The sequence below is a fragment of the Acipenser ruthenus genome, chromosome 4 (genome assembly GCF_902713425.1).
Source record: "Acipenser ruthenus chromosome 4, fAciRut3.2 maternal haplotype, whole genome shotgun sequence".
Classification (NCBI taxonomy): domain Eukaryota; kingdom Metazoa; phylum Chordata; class Actinopteri; order Acipenseriformes; family Acipenseridae; genus Acipenser; species Acipenser ruthenus.
This window is the reverse complement of record NC_081192.1, coordinates 71,066,450-71,075,989: the sequence shown is the minus strand read 5'-3', so window position 1 is coordinate 71,075,989 and position 9,540 is coordinate 71,066,450. Positions and strand designations below refer to the sequence as shown.

Sequence of the window (9,540 nt, the reverse complement as noted above, 5' to 3'; positions counted from 1 at the left end):
CTTTACCTAGATTGCTCCAGTAAAAACCCAACTGTATAAATGGGTAATTGTATGTAAAAATAATGTGATATATTGTAACAATTGTAAGTCGCCCTGGATAAGGGCATCTGCTAAGAAATAAATAATAATAATAATAATAATTTTTAGGGTGGTGAAGGTGTTTAATGTTTAATGCTTGACATTGCTTCATGTTCACCACAGATGTTTGCAACAGTGTGGGGGATTTGGGTAATATAGTGTTGGGGTTGGTTGGCAAGGGTGGGTTTAATTCCAATCCCTGCCAAATACATGTGAAAATGCGGGTTTTGTGGCTGTTTTGCACAGCCACAGGAACAATTGGTTAATTGCTTAATTGTTTTATTAATTTAATTAGCGACATCTGTTGGTAATCCAAGCAGGTGTATTTAAGCAGGTCAAAATATTTGGTTTGGGTCTGTGTTAAGGCTAAGACCCGTGTGGTTCAGACCTGAAAAGTATGTGTTTAATACTTTTTTTTTACTTAATTATTTTAATACTGCTTTTTTTGCTGATAGAGTATTTAATGCTGGCGATATTGTATAGAAAAAACATTCACAGTTCCATAAGCAAAAACAGGTATTAAACCGCCACTGCCACCACTAGAAAATGATGTAAGGCCGTAGGCGCTTTACCTTCTATGCAGCTATAGAATGGCAGGTCGTGGATTCCATGACCGAAGTTCATGGATTGTTGCAGGCAGAGAAGTCCAGATTGGCCCGGGGCGGTGCAGCATGATGCTCCTCTTGCACGTTGATCAGGCATGAGATGGTGAACTGCCTGCACCAGGACTGGAACATAGAAGCCCTATCGTCTTCGAAACCTGAGTTGCCAGCGCCGAAACCTGAGGTGCCAGATGGGCTAGAAGAGCCAGTGAGAAAAGCGCATAGTGTACAGCAATAGAGCACTGGTAACGGTCTTGGTGCCGAACCGAACCGGGTCACTGATACCAATTCTGGTATGAACCAGATGACTGGTTCCTACTTCGGTACCGACCAGGTCACTGGTACCGGCTCTGGTACTGACCAGGTCTCTGGTACTGGCTCTGGTACTGACCAGGTCACTGGTACCGGCTCTGGTACTGACCAGGTCACTGGTACCGGCTCTGGTACAGACCAGGTCTCTGGTACCGGCTCTGGTACTGACCAGGTCTCTAGTATCGGCTCTGGTACTGACCAGGTCACTGGTACCGGCTCTGGTACTGACCAGGTCACTGGTACTGGCTCTGGTACTGACCAGGTCACTGGTACCAGCTCTGCTGCAGTTTGAGCTGTTGCTGTGAATTAAATTACACCATCCATATCTCAACAATGGAAACAGGCAAATGTGACAAATGGTGGCCTTATTAGGCAATGTATTTCACAAGTCTTTTACCTGTACAGTAGGTTTGTTTGCTACAAACACACTCCACAGCCAGCGGTGGTCCTAGAACAGACACAGGCCTCCTGGGCAGGGTCATTTTTCGTCCATTTTAACTGGTAATTAGAGCTCTCAGGAAAAGTAAATCTACTTGACCTGCAACAGGTTACCTTTATATATGTACTGTTAAAATTGTAAGTTTGACATGCAATGCAATATGCTGCACCCTGGGGACCCTAAAAAAAAGAATGCTTTTTTTTTAAAGGCAGATTTGATCTAATTTATTTTTAACTGTGTAGTTGAATGGATTTTGGATTAGTTTTGTATATACATTATTCTTTTTTCAATGAAAACAGAAATGTAGCATAATTTTATGTAGGAAAACTATTACTGTGTTACTGTATTCCTTGCACAGTAAAGTGGTTAAACAAAAATGAATCAGTCCTTCCTTGTCTGGGGTTAAATACTGATTTAAAACAATGTTGGGAGGAACAGTGAAAACACCATGCAACTAGATGATCAATAACAACAAAACGGTGAGCAGTTTTTTTTTATGTAACAATTAAAAGTATGCGTGCTACAACCAACCATAAAATCCACACAATACGGTTATGACTAAAACAATTAAACACATTGTATCATGATCATTCCAATTACTGGTAATAGCAAAGTGTTAACGGCAAACTTGAAATCTTCTTTTCCATCTGTGCTCCTACATTTAATAATATTCCAAAATGTATACGTGCGAGGAACATCTGAAGTAACTAATGAGCGTTCCTTCCATGATTCATTCATTAATCTCCTCGCAATCCAATTACCCGTTACCTTATCCTCAACAGAAAACCACTTTGAATAGGGTTGTTTCCCCAAACTTATCATGGTAGGTACTCTCCAGCATGGTACTAATTCATTAGATGCTAGACGGTACAGGAAGATACTTGAGGGTTTATCCCAGAAGAACCTTACAAACTATCTGTAGGTTATTATTGTTTTGTTTTCTGAGCTAGAAAGAACTTTAAGCTGCAACAAGTTACCTTTATATTTCACACAGAGTTTAAAATAGGGAGGAAGCTTATGTCCCTCAAACTATTTCCACTATGTGGTAAAGTTCAGTACAGAGAAGAATGTGGTAAACAAGTTCAGTTACTGGTTTCGTTATGGATGAAGAAGCTAAATCACAGCTGTAGGTGTTAAAAGATGATAAATGACAAATGTGCTTGCAGCATAGCAGTTACAATGTCTGGGGTCTCGTTCTGCAGCATTTCAGGTCTCCACAGAAGTGCTCTGTTTCCAAGCCATTGGGAGTTGCTGTTTAAATATAACATGACAACATTTCCTTGCATCTCCAATGTGTGCCCATGAAAAGGAGACGCTAAATCTCTTTAAGCATGACCTTTAAAGCTGGAGGGGGCTGTTAATGTTTGCAAAGTTGCAAATTCGTTATTTTTTTCTCTGAAGAATCACTCAGCCAGCCCTCATAAAATATTGATGTCATCATTTATTCAGTTTACCAAGATAAAGGTCATATTTTGCATTCATACGTATATGCATGATTTCTACCTGCTCTCTTTCTATGTTTGTTGTTCTCTGTTATTTCGTTAAGCCAGTACATTGGTCACATCTTATTTTCCTTTAAGTTTCACAAAGACATTAGGAATCATATGGTCAGTAAATCAATTCCAAAAGATTATCTAATATAATCAGACAGACAATATTATTTAAGTATTCAAGGGATTGCTCCAAAATGAAGCTTGTATTTGCACCCCAGTAAGCGTTTTGTCTTAAAGTGTGTGTGTTTTTTTTTTTTTAAATCTTCTAAGCAATGCAATGTCAACTACAAGTAACAAGGAGCTTTAATGAATCCCCAAGCCAGACATGGTCAAGAAAGTCTATTCAAAGTTTTACTATTTTTTTTTTTTTGGAATAGCAGAACATTCCAGGAGAGTGTTATTTTTAAAGATCAAGATTAAGTTTAAACATATTTAACTAAATTAGAATTGTTCTAATCTCATGATTTGTTTTCTCATTCATGGCAAGGACACGACATCTAAAACTGTCCACTGGTAACTGAGAAACCTTTCCTAGTAGGCTCAGAAGTCTCTGTGCTGGGACCACCAGATGGTTCCTCCAAAGTTGTGGTTGTTTCTCTCTTATGAGCATGTCATATATAAAACTACAGTATAATATACAATTTAGCATAAGGAAGTGAAATCAGATAGTGTAATTAAAATGATTTTATCTCAAATGGATAAAAGAACACTACTAAAAAAAATACTTGTTAAATTAATAAATACAAATTACTCAGAAATAGTAAAAAATAAAATTGCTAGTAATTTGTAGTAGCGGGTAGTAATTGCTAGTAATGGAAAGTGCAAGTAAATACATTACTTAGGTTAGTAAACAAAAAAATACTTGTTATTGCGTAACAGAATAATTGCAATTCCTTAAATAATAAAATAAATCTATTGCACAAGTGATTTCTAGTAGGAAGATATATTTAAGTTATCCAATTACTGTACACAAGAAAAACAATTTACTTAAAATAATTAAAATTACTTACAAATTGTAAAATAAGTTAACATTTACTCAAAACTACTTATTTGTAAATAAAATATATTTATTATAATTTAACAATATGAAAGTATTTTCTATACAACTGAGCTAATAACAAAAAATTAACCTAATGAAGTGTGAGATGTAAAGAAAAAGTACAATTAAAGTGTATTTATTTATTCACCTCTCAAGCAAAGTTTAAGTACAGTCAAAAAAGAGTCTCTGTTCCAGCAACAAATGCCATTTGCATTTTCTAAACCATATAAAACAAAAATCCAGGAGAACTTGCACATATACTTTTATAGTAAACCAACTAAAACGACTACTAAATGTGTATTTTTTCCTTAGCATTTAAACAAAAATATTTACCCAAATATTCTTTTTACTTAAAGAAAATACATTGGGGAAATGGCACACCAAGGAATATATATATATATATATATATATATATATATATATATATATATATATATATATATATATATGCTTACGATTGTAAGTCGCCCTGGATAAAGGCGTCTGCTAAGAAATAAATAATAATAATAATAATAATAATATTGACAGCAAAGTCAAATTCACAAAAAAAAGTAAATTGAAAAAAAAGAATGTACACCTTTCTTGATGACAAAAATAAAGTTGATAATGTATGAAAACAAAATGAGCAATCATATATGTATATATATATATTTTTTTGACAAAGTATATTACAAAAACATTCTTTCCCCATTTTTTGAAAAAATAATAAATATACATCTACCACAACGAAAATTATCTTATCTCAGAAGATTTGTGAAGCCAATTATCTATTAGACATAGAAGAAACTAATTCATTCTTAATGTTACTACCTCTTCTAAACCATTTTTTTTAAAAAAGATTTAACAAAAGGATGAAGTTGAGGGTCACATGTCAGTATTTTCCAGTGTTTGTATATTATACTCTTAATATCATTGGACATGTGATTAAACTCAGTGACAAAGGAAACGCTATCAGATTTATTTGTATGCATATTCTTAGATAATTACCAAAATATCTTCTAGATTTTTAATCTCCGTTCTCTTAAAGGCTGTGTCATTCACCTGTGTAGCATAACCTCGGTCACGAAAGCGTTTCAGCATTTTTGAAGCTTTCATTTGAAAATCAGATTTCTTACTGCAAATTCGCTTTAGTCTTAAAAACTGTCCGTACGGTATATTTCTAATCATATGTTTTGGATGATGACTATCTGCACATAACAAAGCGTTTCTATCTGTTGGTTTTCTAAAGATAGATGTGTTCACTTTTCCAAAATCAGAAATTGAAATGAATAAATCCAAAAGAATTTATTTCAAATCTACTATACTCCATGGTGAAATTTAATGCGGGTCTAATTCCATTAATATAATCTTTGAATAAGTGTAAATCCTCCTCAGTACCTGTCCAAACAACCAGTATGTCATAGCTATATCTTTTCCATAGGGCCACATACTGCAATGATGGGTTGATGGTAATATCATCAATGCTTTGCTTTTCCCAATAACCCATAAATATATTTGCATAATTAGGTGCAAATGTTGAGCCCATAGCAGTACCTTGGATTTGCAAATACTTGTTATTAAAAAGAAATTATTTGATGTAAGTATATATTCAGTTAACTGTAAATCAGTTTGTTGATCAGTTGGCTTCAATGAAGAATAATATGACATTGCTTCAAGTATACGAAACGCGTAGTTCTACACAATTTTTAATGTCAATGAATAAACATTGATGGGATACATGTCTCTTCACATTTGTTGAATTGTTCGTCACCATTTGGATCTACATGTGAGTGCTGATATACCGTCTACTGCTACTAAATACAAGTGAGCTTACTGCGTGCTGTATCAGAGACAATTTGTTTTAAATATATTATTTATTTATTTATTTTTAATTCCTTGACATGCCATTTTCCCCCAAAGTATTTTCTTTTTGTAAAAAGAATGTTTGGGTACATCTTTTTGTTTAAATTGAATGTGTGGTGCTTACATTGGTAAAGCAGAAGATTCATTCTGTGGTAACTGATGTTATATTCATTATTTATATCTCAAAAGACGGTCTGTCCTGTAACTCGCTTACACAAGAAACTTTCTAAATTTCTTGATGACTTATCAAGTAGCACAACAACCCTCTTGTGTACGTTATCTTATAACACTTCCTTCAGTGTCAGAATTGCATCAGCAGAATCTTCTGCTTTACCAATTGGTTGGTCTTTGTACATCAGCATTATTCAATTAGAATTTTCTTCGTGATGAACGTGGCTTTGTTTTTGTGGGCACTAGCAACACTTTGCCAGGTTTCTGCAGTCTAAAAGGACATAAACTGTAATTAGTATATCTAAAAAAAAAAAAAAAAAAAAAAACTTGCTTTATTTTGAAGGTCGGCATGCACAAAATATCTCTCTACAAAACAGGAATATAACAAGATTAAACCATGAAAATGCATTTCATTATCACCATTCAAGCTTTCAAGGGTAGACAAAATAAATGTAAAAAGTCAGTAACTTACATTTGACGTGATTTAACAGAAATAAAGGCATTACATTGCTAGAGTGAAGACTTTCTAGAATAATTAGTAAAGTTACAAGCAAACAAGTGTCCTTATATATTTTTGTCCAACTGGTTTTTCATATTTGTGACCCTTCATTTTCTGTGCTGTAATCATGTATGATCTATATTACAGCATATCTAGATACTTCTTACCTTGACAATGTGGACTATGTGGTGTGCAGCAGTTTTTGACTTTGCAGATGAGCTGTGGAGGTAGCTGAAGGCAACAAGTATCTGCAGTTCTAAAATTTAGAAACACTATTTTATAGTATATATAGTGTTTATATTATACTATGAACTAGCTTATAGTAAATGACAGTAATATATACTTCTTAGGTAAAACATAAAATGAATAACAGTAACATATTTTGACTTTCTAGAAGGTGATCTACATTGTTTTTACTATGAATACCTGCAGTGTTTATGTACAGCAATGTTCTACATTAAAGTCTATTATGTACAGCATCATTGGGTGCATTACATTTGCTTGATTAAATAGTTATCTTTATCTCGCAAATGGAGTTAGTTCATAGCTTGCACTTTCTCACCTACCTGCATTTGTAATTGCTGATCGTGCTATCTTGATCATGTTATTGGCATAAAGAGATTCGAGAATGTTTGCTGAAACCTTGATCATGTTTCACCTTGCAGTGTCTTCATTTCTGGCATGTGGCAACATCAGATAAAGCTCTGTCTTCAGCTGAAATACAATTTGAACATTAATATTACTGACAAATGTGATAATAGTTATTAACCACTTTGTTTAATAATATAAATGCTCATTATGGTGTTACCATGCAAAATGATAGCAGACAAAAATAGTTTAATGGTAACAAAAATATTGAGTTGTTAGAAACACATACAATACGAATATCTAAAAATACCAATCAAATATATTCAAATATTTATAAACCGTTTTTGCATTTGAAGTGTTTGTCTTCAGTATATCTGGTTTTCATGGTGACAACATAATTGTGACTGATAGTATATATTATTTAGTATGTTAATGCTTTAAAATAATGATACAAAATAAATTCACATATTTCTAATAAATACCAGTAAGAGAAAATAATAAACTATATGACCCAATCATAATACATATTGTTCTTTATTGTCAACATAAAATCTTGTTTTAACTTTGGATGGTCTAGATGGTCCCTTCCCATCATGCTGAGGCTTAGTTGTCACTATACAGAACTTACATAGCAAAGCTTCTTGAAGCAAGGATACATTTAATTAATTTCCTCCACACGTCGCACTTTGAGGTTTTCAATCTTCTTTCGTCTGACATCGAAAGAAAGACGTAGCAGTTGCTTGATCCTCTCAGGTGAGGAATTTCTACTGCATTTACTCAGGTCATCATCAAGTAACTCCTGGGCTCTCTGGGGGTTTCTTACCTTTGAAATGTCAAATAGTTTGAGTAGCATACTGTTTACAAATCCAATATGAATGTTAAAGAACCAGTTAGATGCAGAATTATATGCTTATTATGCTATAAACATTTTCCAAAATGATTAATATTAGGATTGACAAAGTATACCAGGAAACACAAAATTACTAACTGTAAACAAGATTATTAAATATGCACAAAATATATTATTAAAACGTGCTGGTCTACACTCATGGAGACAAGTCTTGAAAAGCTGATTATCAAAGTCATGTTTTAATCATAATCAGGATTTTTATTTATTACATTTCTTTTAATATAGTAACATAGTAAATGTATATATTCTGTTAAATGTAAATATAACTCAAATTGAGATGTGAAATATGGAAATAATCCAGTTTGTATTTTTCATATTTAAATTCTGCCCTGACAAAGTCCTAAACACCGTATTACTTCTAATTAACGCCGCCCTTGAATTAATGCCTCATTCAGATATCAGCTTTTTAATAGACGCTGCCCTCGAATAAACTCTCAATAAAGAACCCCAGCTCAAAAAATAAAGAAACGTGCAACTCTGCCTATGTACATGACACCCCCGAAGAGACTGCAAGCTCAACCCAGCATGTAATACAAACTAATGTACATCCACCTTAGTAAGCAAATGTTATTTTATAGTACAGTCCCGACAGACAACCCAAGATGAACTACTTACAGCACAGCAGTCATTCACGTCCCTTTTTTTCCCAGCAGAGTTCAGTGCCAACACAGCAGGGGATAAAACAAGGGCTGTCTGTTTACCTCGTCGTCAGCTTGGATGGTGAAAACTTAAATTCAGAGTAACTTAGAGCTTTGCCGGTCACTCTAAGCGCTATCCGAAAGCTGGCTGAAGATACCTGCTTGTAGGGGGTTTAGTTGTTTTGTTTTTTATTCAATTGGAATTTTACTCAGTCCTGTACAATTTTATGTATAAAAAAGACGTGCTTACTATCTATGAGAAGATTTAGTTTCGGTTTCTCTTACAGATAAATTACAAACAAGCAGGTAAATTACAGTGAGAAAAAAAAATAACCGAGTAGGATATATTTTAGTTTTAACAGAAATCAAACCGATAAACTACCATTCTCTCTTCTCTTCTTGTCCCGCCCCATAGCAACCAATACACACTCCTGATTCGCTGGCACAGTACTCCCCTGACCTCCCAACTCCCACCTAATAGGCTCTCGTTAACTGTCAGTAAATGTACTGTATTCAAGCCCCAAAACACACGAGTATAGTGCTGCAGATCAGAGCCCCTCATGGCGCCATTTCTAAAATGCCTTAAATTATTTAATAAAATATTGCAGCATTTGTAAAGCATAGTATTATTAATAAAGGCCGCCCTCGTATAATCGCAGCCCTCGTTTAAGGGCCGCAGTCATTTTGATCAATTTAAAATAAACACTGCGGCGCCAAATTGAAGTAATACAGTGTATGAAGTAATACAGTACTTTAATTGAATGCCAATACATTAAAACATATACATTGTTTCTAAAGGTAATCTATATCCGTCAAAGCGTCTCTGCAGTTATCATCTTTTTGAACATAATCTTCTTCAGATGATGATGCTTCCATACATGAAGAATGAAAAAAAATTTTTGTACAATATTGTAAATTAAGGAATTCTA

The 9,540-nt window shown here is 34.0% G+C and overlaps 1 long non-coding RNA gene across 1 annotated transcript; it reads right to left on the bottom strand.

Annotated features, from left to right (window-relative positions):
* Positions 1 to 4,655: 4,655 nt before the first annotated feature.
* Positions 4,656 to 7,874, bottom strand: LOC131737059 (uncharacterized). Its single transcript, XR_009328624.1, has 4 exons — positions 7,692 to 7,874; positions 7,042 to 7,189; positions 6,643 to 6,731; positions 4,656 to 6,247 (listed from the first exon to the last, which is right to left on the bottom strand). It is a non-coding gene; the product is annotated as an uncharacterized LOC131737059 (long non-coding RNA).
* Positions 7,875 to 9,540: the final 1,666 nt, after the last annotated feature.